This window comes from Arctopsyche grandis, chromosome 1, assembly GCF_051622035.1.
Source record: "Arctopsyche grandis isolate Sample6627 chromosome 1, ASM5162203v2, whole genome shotgun sequence".
NCBI lineage: Eukaryota > Metazoa > Arthropoda > Insecta > Trichoptera > Hydropsychidae > Arctopsyche > Arctopsyche grandis.
The window spans coordinates 8,853,887-8,872,811 of NC_135355.1; positions in this window are offsets into that span (position 1 = coordinate 8,853,887).

The window sequence follows — 18,925 nt, forward strand, 5'->3', positions numbered from 1 at the left end:
AACATGAAATTTTATTATTATATTTTCAATTTTCTTTTATAATAATTAAAACACATATAGCAAAATATTTCAAAATTCGTTTTGTATTGATGATTGTCTGATTTAAGCACTGAATTCGACTGGTGCTAGAAATTTCAGTTATAATCTATTCACCCATCGAATCCAGTTCTCAAATTTTGACATGATTGCACGATGAAGTTTAGTATCAGGTTTTCACACGATTTTAGTCCACAAATCTAAAATATTTAGAATAAAATCAGTTAATCCTCCATCAAATTTCCAAAATAATCAACATCTTTTTCAACACTGAAAAATCAATGCCAGAATACAGATTAAATAACACAAATAATTTTATGAATATGTAAACAGGGTCCATAACAGCACTAATAGCAATTTAAACAAATTGTAGAGTTCCTAGAATCACCTTTGCGCTCCAGATACAATGGCAACTCAGATGGTAAATTTACGAAAAAATCATAGATAATGTTTTCATGTGGTTCAATCAAAAGCAGTTATCTGACCCATTATTACAAGAAATAAAACTAAGAGCAGCCTTATAAAAATGGATATCTTCTCTCGATTATCCGGATTTTTCATTACATACATATCTGCGACTAACTCGATCCTCGTTTAGTCCAAATAATCAAGGTTCTAGTGTATTTAAGCTGAAAATACAAAAGAAAAAAATAAATTTATATTGATTATCTTTTGTTTCATACATTTTTGATTTCTTTGGGTTGTCAATTTAAGTTTAAAAAGAATGTTAATATACTTTCTGAAATCTGGATGCATTGAATATGCATTATTCACAAACATTATTTAACACAAAAAATATGTATATGTGTATATGAAACTATACATTAAGTTTAGCTATATTTTTTATAAATAAGAAACATCAAATTTGAATTATGCTTCTTTTCAGTGATGCCAGCATACATTAAATACTAAATACATATGTATATAATACGACCATATGTAATATTTTACATGTGGAAACAGTCGGCCAATGTATAGTTATTGACGACTTGAACTTAAACTTAAAGCAACAGACTAAAATAACACATTTAGAAGTAGATAGAAGCACTATCGAAGAAATATAAATGACACTGTTCGTTTACCCGTATATCGCAATTAAGCTATTTTTTTTACAGAATTACACTTAAACACTCAAAGATGCACTTTTTTACACGAAATAAAAATGCTGAAACTTTTTCACCTGGTGTCACGTTGTCCAGTTGGGACAGAAGAGAACTGATAACAATCTGTCGTCGACGTCGGTTTAAATCCCAAACTGTTGTCACAGTCGAGGAGTCTTGAACAATCCTTTGAAATTCACACCAATGCCCCAGCCAGTTTTTGCGCTTTTGTCACCTACATTACCTTTGTTCAAAGCTGAAAAGGGAACCGCTAGGACTGCCTCAGATAGACAATGCATCGACGGGTGGAGTTTGTAGGCGAAAGACGCGATAAACTATGAAAGGTGAGATCTTTTGTGGCTTAGGTGAGGTAGTTATGTAGTGTATGTAGTTATTGCGGAAGCGGTCCGTCGCCATGTTGAAGTGGCGTTGGGGGAGAGACTCACGATAGGAAGAGGCGCGAAACCTGATGCCTTCCCCCGCCTCATGCTACCTTTTGCTTGACTTTCGAACTTTGTTAGTGTGTGTGGTGCTTATTCAGCCAATCAATACATTGAAATGCACATGTAATTCAACTGACCCACACAATACGCGATTTATTCAATTTACGAGCGTATGTCCTAGGGCTATTGTATTTATACTAGTGGCCTGTGTGCACATACTTGTGCACTCGGTAAAATATCGCAATTCGAATCAACGGAATTAATAATTTAAAATTTAATTAATTTTTTAGAAAAAATATTCTTTTGTTTTTGTCGGTCGATCGTGTGAAATAAGTGATATGCCGCGTCTCTTTCCACGAAATACGATTTCAAGGGGAGAACGAGAAACGGAGCATGTTAGCAAACATTCACACGCACTTTTATGCACGCATTAGACAATTATTATATACGATAGAGATATTCGTATGTATGTATGTACCTATGTACATTGTATATTGTTTAATCGAGGCTTTTGTAGATTACTCTGATTTATGCCTAAATAAACATCAGGGGTGACATTTCAGCTTTTCCCAAGAGGGGGCAAAATTTTTGGACAGTAAGGAATGACTTTCAGGGGGGGGGGATGGTTTATATTAAAAATTGAGTGTATATGAATTTTAACTATTTCTTTTAATCATTTTTGTATTTATATATTTTTGTCAATAAAATTAATAGTAAAATAAGTTTAAAGTTTAATCGAATTTTACAAATATCTTTCAAAGCAAGACAAACAACAAAACAAAATATATTTGAGAGGTAACATTTTTTTTCTGAGAAAAATCGTCGTGTTTATACCTGACAGTGTTCTAAATAATTTCAATATTCTATTTTTGTTGGTTTAGTATTTTAATTCAAATTCATAATAATGCATTAAAAAACGTGGATAGTCCCGTTCAAATCTAGCGGGGGGCGGTCCCCCCCCCCAAATGTTGCCCCTGCTAAAAATACATATTTGATATTAAACAAATTTACGTAACCTTTCATAATAGTTAAAGCCAGAGTTATAAAATTGATACAATTTACTGAACATTTTTTATATAGTGGACATTTTATTTATTCTACTTACCGTTACCTTACCAATCATTTAGACCCATCATATACTCAAATATAAATACATGATTAATTAGCAAAAAAATAAGTTTTAATTGTAAAAATTTTATTATTAGTATCAATGTGTAATTAATTGTAAATATATCTGTATCAAAATAAAACATGTATATTCTGTTAACAAAAAGGACTATGATTTCTGTAGTAAATATATGATAACTAGAGTTTGGCGCCTCAGTGCGCTAAATAGTTCACTATTGTAAATTTCTATTGTTAACCTTTTATTTAGAAATTTACAATAGTGAACCATTTCGCGCACTGAGGCGCCGAACTCTAGTGATGACCCTGGTTCTAATTGTCACAATTCTCCGTTTAGCTTTAGACCCAATCCTTGAATAACATACTGTATTAGCATTTTACTCACTCAAGACAGATCTACTGATGAGAAGTTTATTTTTTTTGTCAATATGACCCAATATTGCATTTGAAAAAATAAATTTTTGTTTGACAAAATACTCTCAAAAACGAAGTGGATAAATTTGTCTCTCATAGAGTTGGTAAAAAGGGTTGAGCCTAAAATAATTGAGTAGAACACATCTGGCTTAACTTAATTATACTTGATGTTTTAATTTATTGCATTTGAATCCTTAATACATTTACCACTATCTTCGCAAATTCTGTGTATATAGTTTTGTTCTATATTATTATATATAATAATATATTATAAAATGTCTATTTATCGAATGTAAGTGACGCCAATTAAATTTGCAACATTTATCAAAATAATTTATATAATAGATACATATACATGTATTGTAACATACGTGTATTGTAACATAAATTCCATTATTTCTCAACATAATTGTAATAAAAATTGCTTGATTTAAAGTATGTATCTAATTTCTGTGGCGGAAAATATTGAAAAGTAATTTTAACTCGGCATCTAGTCCCGGATTAGGCGAAAACGATGTTGGAGACGCAAGGCACGCACAGACGAACGCGGTAACACAAAACATCGCCTGCCGAACTTAATGGAACACCTTGTGTGTTCGTGTTTGTCCGTGTACTTCTTGCGTGTCCGTGCTCGTCGGTGCGCGCTTAAACTGGATGCAGCTTAACGTGAACTCGAGTAAAAACGTAAAAAGAGAATATTGACCGAGGAAATGTGTGGTGGGTTTGCTTCCCTACGAGACCAGTCAGAGACATTCATGTAATCCAATATTAATCTCAGATATCAAGTGTTGCCAGCAAGTAACTCGATATTATTAAATATGGCGGCCACGCATACACAGGCTATGCAAACGCGCGCGCACATACAAAACCATTTGCACATGACAAACCCATCCCTATGGTTTCAATAACTCCCCTTTTGCTCAACGCACTTTAAATAATCCCGATTAACTAAGTATAACGTGTGCCCAATGTCGGTCAGTTTAACAAAAGAAAATCAGGTTTTAACGGTGTTTTAAAAATATAAAGTTTCCCCTCCCCTTTTCTCAATATATTGTAATATTTTTTAATCATTGTTGATTTCTTTAATATTCAAAACAACTAGCATTGAACATTTATTAATTTTAAATTATACGTATGTACATACATACATGCATACATTAGTAAAATATGCACATTAAATTATATAATATACATTGTTAATTAATATATAGTAAATCAAAAAATCAGATAATCTTAATGCTAAAATGTTGTGACTACGAAAAAGAAAAAATCAAATTCAAATAAAATAAAGGAAAAACGAATTACCCAAGCTTGTTCCAATTTTTAGAATTATCTTCAAGCACATATTTAATAATGTAATAAGTAAAATTCATACTTATCATTATCAATTAATAAAAGTAAAAAAATAATAATTACATATTCTGATTTCGCAAATTCACAAATCACTATAAAAGTTTAAATAATTGTTGTAAATTGTTTAGTAGCACAATTAGATGTACAAACATATACTACCGACGTTCAGCTTGAACGAACTGGTCTGTATTATATTTTAGATGCATATTCCACAATCAGTATGTGCGATTCAGTGATTCTCAAACTATGTGATTTATTTTTTTTCTACCGAAATTCAACAAAAAATATTTTGCATGAAAAGTTGAAAATAAAAATTAAAGTTTCAGCTGAAGATTTTATTTTAATATATTAATGAAGCATAAATTATTTTTTATTGTACATATGTACATATGTATGTATATATAACATACATATGTACATATGTGTATGTACAATTAAAAGATTTAAGTGCTGAAAAATAAAAGTAATTCTTATTATATTTTGATACTCAAAAATAAAACCAAAAATTGAAAATTTTATCAATAAATTTAGAAAATATATAAAACGAAATTACGTTTAAAAAACACTGACTTGCGAACCCTTAAAAATAATACCGGGCGATAGAAAGGGACAGTGCATCGGTTGCATTGTGCTAAAAGGGACGAGGAGTAAATAAGTGCATTTTGCATCATTGGTTTTGGTGCAACGAGGAGGGGGGAGACGTAGGGAAAGGGGGAGGGACGTCATAATGCGATTTTTAATGTGGCAAAACGAGATGTAGTTTCCAAATAAAAATCATGAAAAACTCAACCACAGGAGGACCAAAAAAACATTATGTAAAAAGTAAAATTAATAATAATTATTTAGTTGAACCACTCATTTTAAACTTTGCCGTGATTGTGGAATGATCTTGACGAATAAAATCACTAGGTCAATGTCTATCATTCATTAGGCATACATATATGTATTTCCATAAATTATAAATAGAGTATAGATATGTAATAATAAAATTATCATTCAACATATTTCAATCTTGATTATAGTGATCTGGAATACTAATCGAGCTAGAAAGATTTTTCCCTAACCGGCACTATTTATTACCTGTCGCGACTAATCTTATAATAAAAAAAATCTTGTAAAGACTCGAATAAGAAAATAAATTTTACCAATAAGTATCAAAGTTATTTAATCAATAAGTATCAAGGTTAGTAGTAGCATCACTAAATAACCTTATTAATAAAATAAATAAAAGTAATTTTTACAAACTAATTTGGCGGAATGGAATTGATATTGGAACTCTTATTATTACCGAGATTTTTTATAACCGGTAATGGGGGGCGGGGGTTACCGTTTCATTGCAATTAAATGTTTTAGTTTTTATGAAGGGCGTATTTAATAAATATGTAATAAATTAATAATACATACTTAAATAATTTAATAATTAAATAAACGGTCTGTTTATGTGGATTAGGGTTTCTGACCCGGGTCAACCCGGCGCAGATATTCCCGGGAATTCATAGAATTTTTGATGTCCCGTATCCCAGAAATTCGTATTTCGAATCAATCCCAGAAAAAATATTTCAATCAAAACTTTCTTTAAATATAATATATAATTTCGAAAGAGACTTTTTAAGTTTGTATCTTTGGTTGGGAAATTCGTCAATAAAACAAAGTTTCTATGACGACCATTCAATTGGTTGAATATTATATTTTTTTCGATTCAAATAAATTTAATAAAAAAAACAAATGAATATTTACAATTACATAGAATCGCCATGTTTACGCTGTTTATATTACAAATACTAAGCGAAGCCGGGTAAAACAACTAGTGTTATAATAAAGACGAATGCATATCGTACAATGAAACTATTATAAAGCCAATGTATCTTGTATTAACGTTTCCACAATGATAAAGGAAATATGCTGACAGAAGGAAAAACAGATAATTTAAAAAAAGTTTTTGTCGGTTTTAGATATAAGAGTATAAAACCAACTTCGACCGAGACTGAAAGATTTTTTTCCATTGCTGGAAATATTTGTACTGAATCTAAAAATAGGTTTTCGATTTTTATTTAAATATATTATAGTGTTAAGAAGATATTTCAAATAAATTTACTTTTATAATAACATTTTTTCCAGTTAATAAATATACTGTTTCCTGTTTTTCATATTTTGTAATGAAATAAATAGATATTATTTTAATAAAAACAAAATTAAATAAAAAAAAAATTAACATCACATGTCCCATGATCCCGGGATCCTGGGAACGATCCCATGCTCTGCACTCTGTAACGGAAATAGAAAAAGTCCGGGAAATCTTAAACCCTAATATGGATCACATGCAATAATTATATGCAATCAAATCGAATATTCAGGATGGAAGTCAAATTTCTGGGTTAAAATCAATCCGTTAGCAAAATATCTAATGAATGTCTGAAAAAATCAGTTACTCGAAATTCAGTGATTGAGCAAAATAATCGAAAAAGTTAACTTACATTTGAAATCATTAATCAATTCCTTTTCAAAACATGCAATATGTTCATATGTATGTACATATAAATTTAGCAGGCACGGCCGTAGCCAGGATTTTTAAGGGGGGGTGGTTGAAGCACAGGCTCAACTCCTTCCTCCCCCCCCTCTCAAGTGTTTTTTAAAAAGAAACATTTTATGCTTTTTTCGTTCCTAGAATTTATCGAAAATTACGGTAGGTGTATAAAAATACTATATTAGGTACATATTTTTCGGCACATTTAAAATAAATATTTATCCATTGAATAAATTATGAAAATATGTGAAATTTACGACCAAAATATCGTGTTGAATAGAATAGTCGACTTTTCGTTATTTTTATGACTTTTTTGGACTAAATTATCAAATTAATTAATCATGTTATTTTTTCAAAAAAGCTATACTCCCGCGGCACTTCGTATAGACAATTAACTATAAGTATTTTAAAATAATAAAAAATCACAACCAGAAGAAAAAACATCTGACTATTGAATCCAATACTCACTTTGAGCACAGAAATATTAAATTTTGAGTTAAAGACCGCAAAAGCCAAAAAACTGTAAAACTTGCGTATTTCTTTAAACGCTCATATCTCGTAAATGAGAGCAAACCAACAAAAATCATTATCATATTCGAATTCAGTGGGTCAAACTTAGTAAAGATTGGTTAGTCTCCGCTCTGGTATTTTTTTTTTTTGTTGCTCAGTGTAATTTGTTATCATCCAGAAATTAATAAATTTAAGATTTTTCAATTTTATATGAAAATACTGATTTTGCCAATTTGTGTATTTTAAAGCAATACAATATAACAATTAATAGGAAAAATATCTGACTATTGATTCCAATACTCACTTTGAGCGTAACAATCCTAAATTTTGAGTTAAAGACCGCAAAAGCCAAAAAACTGTAAAAATCGCGGATTTTTTTAAACGCTCATATCTCGTAAACGATCACCCACCAACAAAAATCAATATCATATTGGCTAGTCTCCGCTCTGGTATTTTTTTTTGTTGCTCAGTGTTATCAATGAGAAATTGATTAAATGTTTTTATATGCACGTACGATTTTATATGTATTTGTATGGTTATATGATTAAATGATTTTGTAGTTAGTGTGTATTCCTTGCAAATGGGGTGTGCTCCGGTAAACGAGAGTAGTTGTGCCAGTTTTTTGAGGGCACAATGGGGTTCAACAGTTTTTCGGGTTTTGTTCGTCACCCCTTTGTTGAGATTTCTCTGGCCTCGAGGAACACTGGGGGCTGTTCTGCTGCACACGGCTGCAGTGCGTTACCCCCTCAATTTCAGAGCTTCACAAAACTCATTTGATTATATAATATATTTATCAAATTATATCTGAATTCGATTAGCTTATCCAAATTTATACTTATAATTATTAGGTCAAAAATAAAATTGACCTTTTCCCTTATACATAGTACATATGTATATGTAATACATACATATTTATAATGTAAATAACGAGTTTGAAAAAATCGAGCTAGTATTTCGTAAAAAAAGTATGAATTTTACATGTAACACAGAAATCAACCTATAATATAAAATTTGATGGCACATGTTGAGAAATTCACCGTGAAATTAATAAAAAAAAATAGAAAATTTGGAACAGATGCTGTAAACCCACTAACTATTTCATTTTTGTGATTTATTTTGTATCATTCGTATACGATAATATAGAGGATATACAATACGCGTGCTTCCTAAAACAAAGGATTATATTTAGTTTTTGGTTATTGAACTTAAATGTATTTGGGGTGAGACAGGGGTAGACTTTAGAAATCAATTCAATTCATGGGCCCCCATATATGTCGACATGAATTAAATGTCGGTTCCAAACAATGCAATGGTCCAAAAAGACAACGTATGCTACGCAGTCTGAGAAAAACCGTTAATTTTTCACATGGGAATACTGCATTTGAAATCAACAAAATTACACAATTTCAATCACTCAATATAAACATAGTACTTTTTTCTGCATTAAAATAAAAAATGAAGCTTCTAAAAAAAAAGGTTGTGAAATAATACATATTACATATAGAAATATTCACACGAATCTAATCTATAATTTGGAAAGAGACTTTGTATGTATGTAAATATCCTTGGTCGTCTTCGTCGTCTTCGTCGTCGTCTTCGTCGTCGTCCGTAGATCGGTGACGTCATCGAACACGTGATTCGATTTTTTTTTTTTTCGATCCATGGGCGCCGATTTGTTTTTTTCGATTCAATGGATTCACCCCCGCGGGGGCGCAAAGCGAGTAGTTTCATGGGGCCCCGCCAGGGGCGCCACAAGGGGCGCAGCCCCGAAGGGGGCCCGGGGGGCGCAGCCCCGTGGGGCCCCAGCCTCATGGGGCGCAGCCCCATGGGGCTCAAAAGGGGGCGCCACAAGGGGCGCAGCCCCGTGGGGCCCCGAAGGGGGCCCGGGAGGCCCAGCCTCATGGGGCGCAGCCCCATGGGGCTCAAAAGGGGGCGCCACAAGGGGCACAGCCCCGTGGGGCCCCAGCCTCATGGGGCGCAGCCCCATGGGGCTCAAAAGGGGGCGCCAACAGGGGCACAGCCCCGTGGGGCCCCGAAGGGGGCCCGGGGGGCCGAGCCTCATGGGGCGCAGCCCCATGGGGCTCAAAAGGGGGCGCCACAAGGGGCGCAGCCCCGTGGGGCCCCGAAGGGGGCCCGGGGGGCCCAGCCTCATGGGGCGCAGCCCCATGAGGCTCAAAAGGGGGCGCCACAAGGGGCGCAGCCCCGTGGGGCCCCGAAGGGGGCCCGGGGGGCCCAGCCTCATGGGGCGCAGCCCCATGGGGCTCAAAAGGGGGCGCCACAAGGGGCGCAGCCCCGTGGGGCCCCGAAGGGGGCCCGGGGGGCCCAGCCTCATGGGGCGCAAGCCCTAATAGGCATTAACTAAGGGGGGCGAAGCCCTAGACGGCAATTAATCATGGGGGCGCGGAGGGGCGAAGCCCTAAAAGGCAACTGATCATGGGGGCGAAGCCTTAGACGGCATTTAATCATGGGGGCGCGGAGGGGCGAAGCCCTAAAAGGCATTAACTAAGGGGGGCGAAGCCCTAAACGGCAATTAATCTTGGGGGCGCGGGGGGCGAAGCCCTAAAAGGCAACTGATCATGGGGGCGAAGCCTTAGACGGCATTTAATCATGGGGGCGCGGAGGGGCGAAGCCCTAAAAGGCATTTACTAAGGGGGGCGAAGCCCTAGACGGCATTTAATCATGGGGGTGCGGAGGGGCGAAGCCCTAAAAGGCATTAACTCAGGGGGGCGAAGCCCTAAACGGCAATTATTCTTTGGAGCGCGGGGGGCGGAGCCCTAAAAGGCATTAACTTAGGGGGGCGAAGCCTTAGACGGCATTTAATCATGGGGGCGCGGAGGGGCGAAGCCCTAAAAGGCATTAACTAAGGGGGGCGAAGCCCTAAACGGCAATTAATCTTGGGGGCGTGGGGGGCGAAGCCCTAAAAGGCAACTGATCATGAGGGCGAAGCCTTAGACGGCATTTAATCATGGGGGCGCGGAGGGGCGAAGCCCTAAAAGGCATTAACTAAGGGGGGCGAAGCCCAAAACGGCAATTAATCTTGGGGGCGCGGGGGGCGAAGCCCTAAAAGGCATTTACTAAGGGGGGCGAAGCCCTAGACGGCATTTAATCATGGGGGTGCGGAGGGGCGAAGCCCTAAAAGGCATTAACTCAGGGGGGCGAAGCCCTAAACGGCAATTAATCTTTGGAGCGCGGGGGGCGGAGCCCTAAAAGGCATTAACTTAGGGGGGCGAAGCCTTAGACGGCATTTAATCATGGGGGCGCGGAGGGGCGAAGCCCTAAAAGGCATTAACTAAGGGGGGCGAAGCCCTAGACGGCATTTAATCATGGGGGTGCGGAGGGGCGAAGCCCTAAAAGGCATTAACTAAGGGGGGCGAAGCCATAAACGGCAATTGCTCATGGGGCGTGGAGGGGCGAAGCCCTAGAAGGCAAAGGCTCAGGGGGGCGCCGAGGGCGAAGCCCTAGAAGGCAAAAAAAAATTTTGATTTTTTTTTTTTTGATTTTTTAAAAATTTTTTTTTTAATTTTTTTTTTATTTTTTTTTTATTTTTTTTTTAATTTTTTTTTTGATTTTTTTTTTATTTTTTTTTTATTTTTTTTTTTAATTTTTAAATATTTTTTTAATTTTTTTTTTTTTTTAATTAAATTAGCTTAGTCATGTTTAAGCGGTTTATATTATAAACACTGAGCGAAGCCGGGTAATACAGCTATCTATCTATTCTCTATTCTAATCTATAATTTGGAAAGAGACTTTGTATGTATGTAAATATCCTTGGTCGTCGTCTTCGTCGTCTTCGTCGTCGTCGTCGTCCGTAGATCGGTGACGTCATCGAACACGTGATTCGATTTTTTTTTTTTTTCGATCCATGGGCGCCGATTTTTTTTTTCGTTTCAATGGATTCACCCCCGCGGGGGCGCAAGGCGAGTAGTTTCATGGGGCCCCGCCAGGGGCGCCACAAGGGGCGCAGCCCCGTGGGGCTCAAAAGGGGGCGCCACAAGGGGCGCAGCCCCGTGGGGCTCAAAAGGGGGCGCCACAAGGGGCGCAGCCCCGTGGGGCCCCGAAGGGGGCCCGGGGGGCCCAGCCTCATGGGGCGCAGCCCCATGGGGCTCAAAAGGGGGCGCCACAAGGGGCGCAGCCCCGTGAAGCCCCGAAGGGGGCGCGGGGGGCCCAGCCTCATGGGGCGCAGCCCCATGGGGCTCAAAAGGGGGCGCCACAAGGGGCGCAGCCCCGTGGGGCCCCGAAGGGGGCCCGGGGGGCCCAGCCTCATGGGGCGCAGCCCCATGAGGCTCAAAAGGGGGCGCCACAAGGGGCGCAGCCCCGTGGGGCCCCGAAGGGGGCCCGGGGGCCCAGCCTCATGGGGCGCAGCCCCGTGGGGCCCCGAAGGGGGCCCGGGGGCCCAGCCTCATGGGGCGCAGCCCCATGGGGCTCAAAAGGGGGCGCCACAAGGGGCGCAGCCCCGTGGGGCCCCGAAGGGGGCCCGGGGGGCCCAGCCTCATGGGGCGCAAGCCCTAATAGGCATTAACTAAGGGGGGCGAAGCCCTAGACGGCAATTAATCATGGGGGCGCGGAGGGGCGAAGCCCTAAAAGGCAACTGATCATGGGGGCGAAGCCTTAGACGGCATTTAATCATGGGGGCGCGGAGGGGCGAAGCCCTAAAAGGCATTAACTAAGGGGGGCGAAGCCCTAAACGGCAATTAATCTTGGGGGCGCGGGGGGCGAAGCCCTAAAAGGCAACTGATCATGGGGGCGAAGCCTTAGACGGCATTTAATCATGGGGGCGCGGAGGGGCGAAGCCCTAAAAGGCATTAACTAAGGGGGGCGAAGCCCTAAACGGCAATTTATCTTGGGGGCGCGGGGGGCGAAGCCCTAAAAGGCAACTGATCATGGGGGCGAAGCCTTAGACGGCATTTAATCATGGGGGCGCGGAGGGGCGAAGCCCTAAAAGGCATTAACTAAGGGGGGCGAAGCCCTAAACGGCAATTAATCTTGGGGGCGTGGGGGGCGAAGCCCTAAAAGGCAACTGATCATGGGAGCGAAGCCTTAGACGGCATTTAATCATGGGGGCGCGGAGGGGCGAAGCCCTAAAAGGCATTAACTAAGGGGGGCGAAGCCCTAAACGGCAATTAATCTTGGGGGCGCGGGGGGCGAAGCCCTAAAAGGCATTAACTAGGGGGGGCGAAGCCCTAGACGGCATTTAATCATGGGGGTGCGGAGGGGCGAAGCCCTAAAAGGCATTAACTAAGGGGGGCGAAGCCCGAAACGGCAATTAATCTTGGGGGCGCGGGGGGCGAAGCCCTAAAAGGCATTAACTAAGGGGGGCGAAGCCCGAAACGGCAATTAATCTTGGGGGCGCGGGGGGCGAAGCCCTAAAAGGCATTAACTAAGGGGGGCGAAGCCCTAGACGGCTTTGAATCATGGGGGCGCGGAGGGGCGAAGCCCTAAAAGGCAACTCATCATGGGGGCGAAGCCCTAAACGGCAATTGCTCATGGGGCGTGGAGGGGCGAAGCCCTAGAAGGCAAAGGCTCAGGGGGGCGTCGAGGGCGAAGCCCTAGAAGGCAAAAAAAATTTTGATTTTTTAAAAAAAAATTTTTGATTTTTTTTTTATTTATTTTTTATTTTTTTTTTTGATTTTTTTTTTTATTTTTTTTTTATTTTTTTTTTTGATTTTTTTTTAATTTTTTTTAATTTTTTTTTTTAATTTTTAAATTTTTTTTTAATTTTTTTTTTTTTTTAATTAAATTAGCTTAGTCATGTTTAAGCGGTTTATATTATAAACACTGAGCGAAGCCGGGTAATACAGCTAGTTATTCATATTTATGACTTCGTAGTACTAGTGTTGGACCCGTTGATTTCAACGGGTGGTTTCGAAAAGGAATTGAAACTCGAATAAAAATAAAGTTAAAGATATTGAATCGACTGGTTTCGGAAAGAAATTGATGCACGAATTACGAAGTGATTACGAATTACGAACTACGTTTTGTGCATCGCCGACCTCCTGACGCCTTTGCCCCCGATGCCGGCGGCGCTGGGGCCGAAGGGCCCAGCGCCGCCGACGCCTCCGGCGCCCCCGACGCCTTCGGCACCCCGGGGGCTTCGCCCCCAGCGCCGCCGACGCCTCCGGCGCCACCCCAGCACCCCCGATGCCTCCGGCACCCCGGGGGCTTCGCCCCCAGCGCCGCCGACGCCTCCGGCGCCCCCAGCCCCCCCGATGCCTTCGGCACCCCGGGGGCTTCGCCCCCAGCGTCCCCGATGCCTTCGGCACCCCGGGGGCTTCACCCCGAGCCGACGCCTCCGGCGCCCCCAGCCCCCCCGATGCCTTCGGCATCCCGTCGCCCCCAGCCCCCCCGATGCCTTCGGCACCCCGGGGGCTTCGTCCCCAGCGTCCCCGATGCCTTCGGCATCCCGGGGGCTTCGCCCCCAGCGCCGCCGACGCCTCCGGCGCCCCCAGCGCCCCGATGCCTTCGGCACCCCGGGGGCTTCGCCCCCAGCGCCGCTGACGCCTTCGGCGCCGCCAGCGCCCCCGGCAATGAAAAAAATGAAAAAACTGAAAAAATTAAAAAAATGAAAAAACTGAAAAAATTAAAAAAATTAAAAAACTGAAAAAATGAAAAAAATTAAAATTATGAAAAAAATGAAAATTATGAAAAAAATGAAAATTATGAAAAAAATTAAAAAAACTGAAAAAACCTGAAAAAAACTGAAAAATATGAAAAAACTGAAAAATATGAAAAATATGAAAAATATGAAAAAACTGAAAAAATGAAAAAAGTGAAAAAACTGAAAAAATGAAAAAAATGAAAAAAATGAAAAAACTGAAAAAATGAAAAAAATTAAAAAACTAAAAAAATCTGAAAAATATGAAAAAACTGAAAAATATGAAAAATATGAAAAAAATGAAAAAAAAAAAAAATTTTGTTCCCCATACTGGTTGACGGTTGATCGTCCGTCACATATATACAAATATACAAATATACAAATATACAAATATACAAATATACAAATATATTTAGCGACAGTCCGTTTTTATATATATTATAGCAAAATGTTATCTATTATTTTATACTAGTGAATAGCCCGATGAAATATCATCGCATGGGTATAAAATTATTATATACTCGTATAAAACTAAAAAAAAAATCCGGAACCGGAACCGTTATTTTCGCAGACTCTCATAGATAGTTTTCAATTCTTTATCTTCTAATCTATAATTTGGAAAGAGACTTTGTATGTAAATATCCTTGGTCGTCGTCATCGTCCGTAGATCGGTGACGTCATCGAACACGTGATTCGATTTTTTTTTTTTTCGATCCATGGGCGCCGATTTTTTTTTTCGTTTCAATGGATTCACCCCCGCGGGGGCGCAAGGCGAGTAGCTTCATGGGGCCCCGCCAGGGGCACCACAAGGGGCGCAGCCCCGTGGGGCCCCGTAGGGGGCGCAGGGGGGCGCAGCCTCATGGGGCGCAGCTTTATGGGGCACAGCCTTATCGGCCGCAGCCTTATGGGGCGCAACCTTATGGGGCGCAGTCTTATGGGGCGCAGCCTTATGGGGCGCAGCCTTAGGGGCGCAGTCCTATGGGGCGCCGCCTTATGGAGCTAAGCCGCATGGGGCCCCGAAGGGGGCGCAGCCTCATGGGGCGCAGCCCCATGGGGCCCCAAAGGGGGCGCAGCCTCATGGGGCGTAACCCCATGAGGCCCCAAAGGGGGCGCAGCCCCATGGGGCCCCAAAGGGGGCGCAGCCTCATGGGGCGTAGCCCCATGGGGCCCCGAAGGGGGCGCCGCCTTATGGGGCGCTGCCTTATGGGGCGCCGCCTTATGGAGCGCAGCCTTATGGGGCGCTGTCTTATGGGGCGCAGCCTTATGGGGCGTTGTCTTATGGGGCACAGCCTTAGGGGCGCAGCCTTATGGGGCGCCGCCTTATGGAGCTTAGCCACATGGGGCCCCGAAGGGGGCGCAAGGGGGCGCAGCCTCATGGGGCGCAGCCCCATGGGGCCCCAAAGGGGGCGCAGCCTCATGGGGCGTAGCCTAATGGGGCGCTGTCTTATGGGGCGCCGCCTTATGGAGCTTAGCCGCATGCGGCCCCGAAGGGGGCGCAGCTTCATGGGGCGCAGCCCCATGGGGCCCCAAAGGGGGCGCAGCCCCATGGGGCCCCAAAGGGGGCGCAGCCTCATGGGGCCCCGAAGGGGGTGCAGCCTCATTGGGCCCCAAAGGGGGCGCATGGGGCCCCGAAGGGGGTGCAGCCTCATTGGGCCCCAAAGGGGGCGCATGGGGCCCCGAAGCATTAGCCGCATGGGGCCCCGAAGGGGGCGCAGCCTCATGGGGCGAAGCCCCATGGGGCGCAGCCTTATGAGGCGAAGCCCTAAACGGCAACTGATCATGGGGGCGAAGCCCTTGACGGCATTTAATCATGGGGGCGCGAAGGGGCGAAGCCCTAATAGGCATTAACTAAGGGGGGCGAAGCCCTAGGCGGCATTTAATCATGAGGGTGCGGAGGGGCGAAGCCCCAAAAGGCATTAGTTAAGGGGGGCGAAGCCCTAAACGGCATTTAATAAAGGGGGCGCGGAGAGGCGAAGCCCTAAAAGGCATTAACTAAGGGGGGCGAAGCCCTAAACGGCATTTAATAATGGGGGCGCGGAGGGGCGAAGCCCTAAAAGGCAACTGATAATGGGGGCGAAGCCCTAGACGGCAATTAACCATGGGGACATGGAGGGGCGAAGCCCTAAAAGGCAACTGATCATGGGGGCGAAGCCCTAGACGGCATTTACCCATGGGGACGTGGAGGGGCGAAGCCCTTATCGGCAACTGATCATGGGGGCGAAGCCCTAGACGGCATTTAATCATGAGGGTGCGGAGGGGCGAAGCCCTAAAAGGCATTAGCTAAGGGGGGCGAAGCCCTAAACGGCAATTTATCTTGGGGGCGCGGGGGGCGAAGCCCTAAAAGGCATTAACTAAGGGGGGCGAAGCCCTAAACGGCAATTAATCTTGGGGGCGCGGGGGGCGAAGCCCTAAAAGGCATTAACTAAGGGGGGCGAAGCCCTAGACGGCTTTGAATCATGGGGACGCGGAGGGGCGAAGCCCTAAAAGGCAACTGATCATGGGGGCGAAGCCCTAAACGGCAATTGCTCATGGGGCGTGGAGGGGCGAAGCCCTAGAAGGCAAAGGCTCAGGGGGGTGCCGAGGGCGAAGCCCTAGAAGGCAAAAAAAAAATTAGATTTTTTTTTTTGATTTTTTTAAATTTTTTTTTTTGATTTTTTTTTTTTGATTTTTTTTTTTATTTTATAAAAAATGAAAAAATTGAAAAAACTAAAAAAATGAAAAAACTGAAAAAATGAAAAAAATGAAAAAACTGAAAAAATGAAAAAAATGAAAAAAATGAAAAAACTGAAAAAAACTGAAAAATATGAAAAAAAAAAAAAATTGTTCCCCATACTGGTTGATGGTTGATCGTCCGTCACATACAAATATACAAATATACAAATATACAAATATATATATTTAGCGACAGTCCGTTTTTATATATAGTATAACAAATTACGTGCATATACATATGATGTGTATTTACAACACGTATTCTGGGCGAGGATATGGCGTGCGGCGCGGGCTCGTGAGAACATTTCGTTTGGATCGGAGGGTCCGAGGTTCGATTCCCGGCGCCCGCGGTGAATGAAATCAATTTTTATCTCGAATATCGTCAAAATATAAATAATTTAAATAAATTTAGATAAAAATAAATATATAAAAAAAATGGTTCAAAACCTCGCTAAATGAAATTATTAAAATTACGTATTTTTATATTGGCGAGAAGGAATATTTCAATTAGTGTTTGATTCTGAAGCAGTTTATTATGTTATATACATTTTATTATTTACTTACTACATTACTAAAATGCTTATCGATATGACGTAAATGTTTTTCAAATTTTTTAAGTTGACCGAAATGGTACCTCCCTTTATACGTACATATGTATATGTAGGTGTCCTCTTATTTTAAGTTTTTGGATTCAATTATCTCCCTAACCGCTTACGGAATCAGACTGAATTTTTTTTTACATGTAATTAGAAATTATAAATTTTATTCACTAATATTTTTATCTTAAATATAGTACTTTATAGTAGATTTTTTATTATCATTATTTATTAGTACTTTTACTCTAGAGAATATAGGTTTTTTGTGTTAGTCTCAGAAACCTTTTGGTGTATTGAACTAAAATTTCATATGTAGAGGTTTAAGCTTAATACCAAGTTATATATAAAAATTTGGTGACGGGTGTCAACCGGAAGTGGCAGTTTACTTTTGTTCGATTTGTCTTGCACTATTTTTTGCGACCCTTTAAATATGTGTGCTTTTCACGAGAAAATTAAATTATAATCCTTGTATCATACCAAACCGGAAATGGGATTTTTTCCTCTTAGAAAAGTCTAAAATGTTGTGACCACACGATTTTTTCCACACCACTGAACCTATCAAGCTGAAAAATTATAATTGTATTATTTATGTGCTAGCTTAGAATTTATAAGGTTTTGATTAGAATTTGTAAACCGGAAGTAGTAATTTTTCTTAAAACAATATTTCATTATTTTATTTTGACCTTTTAAATTATTTCTATCTTCTTGATATTTTATTTGTATGGTATTTATAGTGATTTAAAGTAATAAAAAAATTTGAACAAAATCCGACAACCGAAGTAGAACTTTTGTGTTGTGTAAGTTTCCCTACATTTGTGCTCAATTTCTGACGAAAATGCTCTCATAGCCGGTATGTGTGAATGTGTATTATGAAATGTGGTTTATGATCGAATTTTGTTCTGTATACTTCTTATATTTCTCAAATACATAGATAAAGTCGTGGGTTGGTCAAATTCAAAGTTTTTATCATATTTTTTTGCGCTTTTGCTTTTTACTTTATATATTTTTATTCTACATCTGTATTTTTTTCTTGCTTGTATATTTTGGCGCCATCGTGACGAATTTTGATATTGCTATAAAGCCACAATGGTCCGAAACTATAAATCAGTAAATAAACTATATTAATTTAAGATGAGGGGGAGATTGGTACAATGTTGATGGTTTCATAGGTCAATTTTAATGACCTTTAAAACGACTTGATAATAATTAACGATGACTCATAAATGAAAAAATCTTTAAAAGTCCAATATTTTAATAATTATTTTTTTTCTTCTTAATAAAATAATTAAATATAAATAAATACAGGACTATTATTTTATTATTCTGTTCGGAACAATGTTTGTATTGAATATTTAAATATAAAGTTAATATTTATTGATATGAAATTTCACATATCAGATTTTTGTATAATTTCATTAGGGGGCTTGTAAATGAGAAACATTTTCACGACAATGTATTGTCAACGAGTATTGTATTGTATTGGTCATGTAGCCTGATAATATAGCCGCATTGCCAACAAC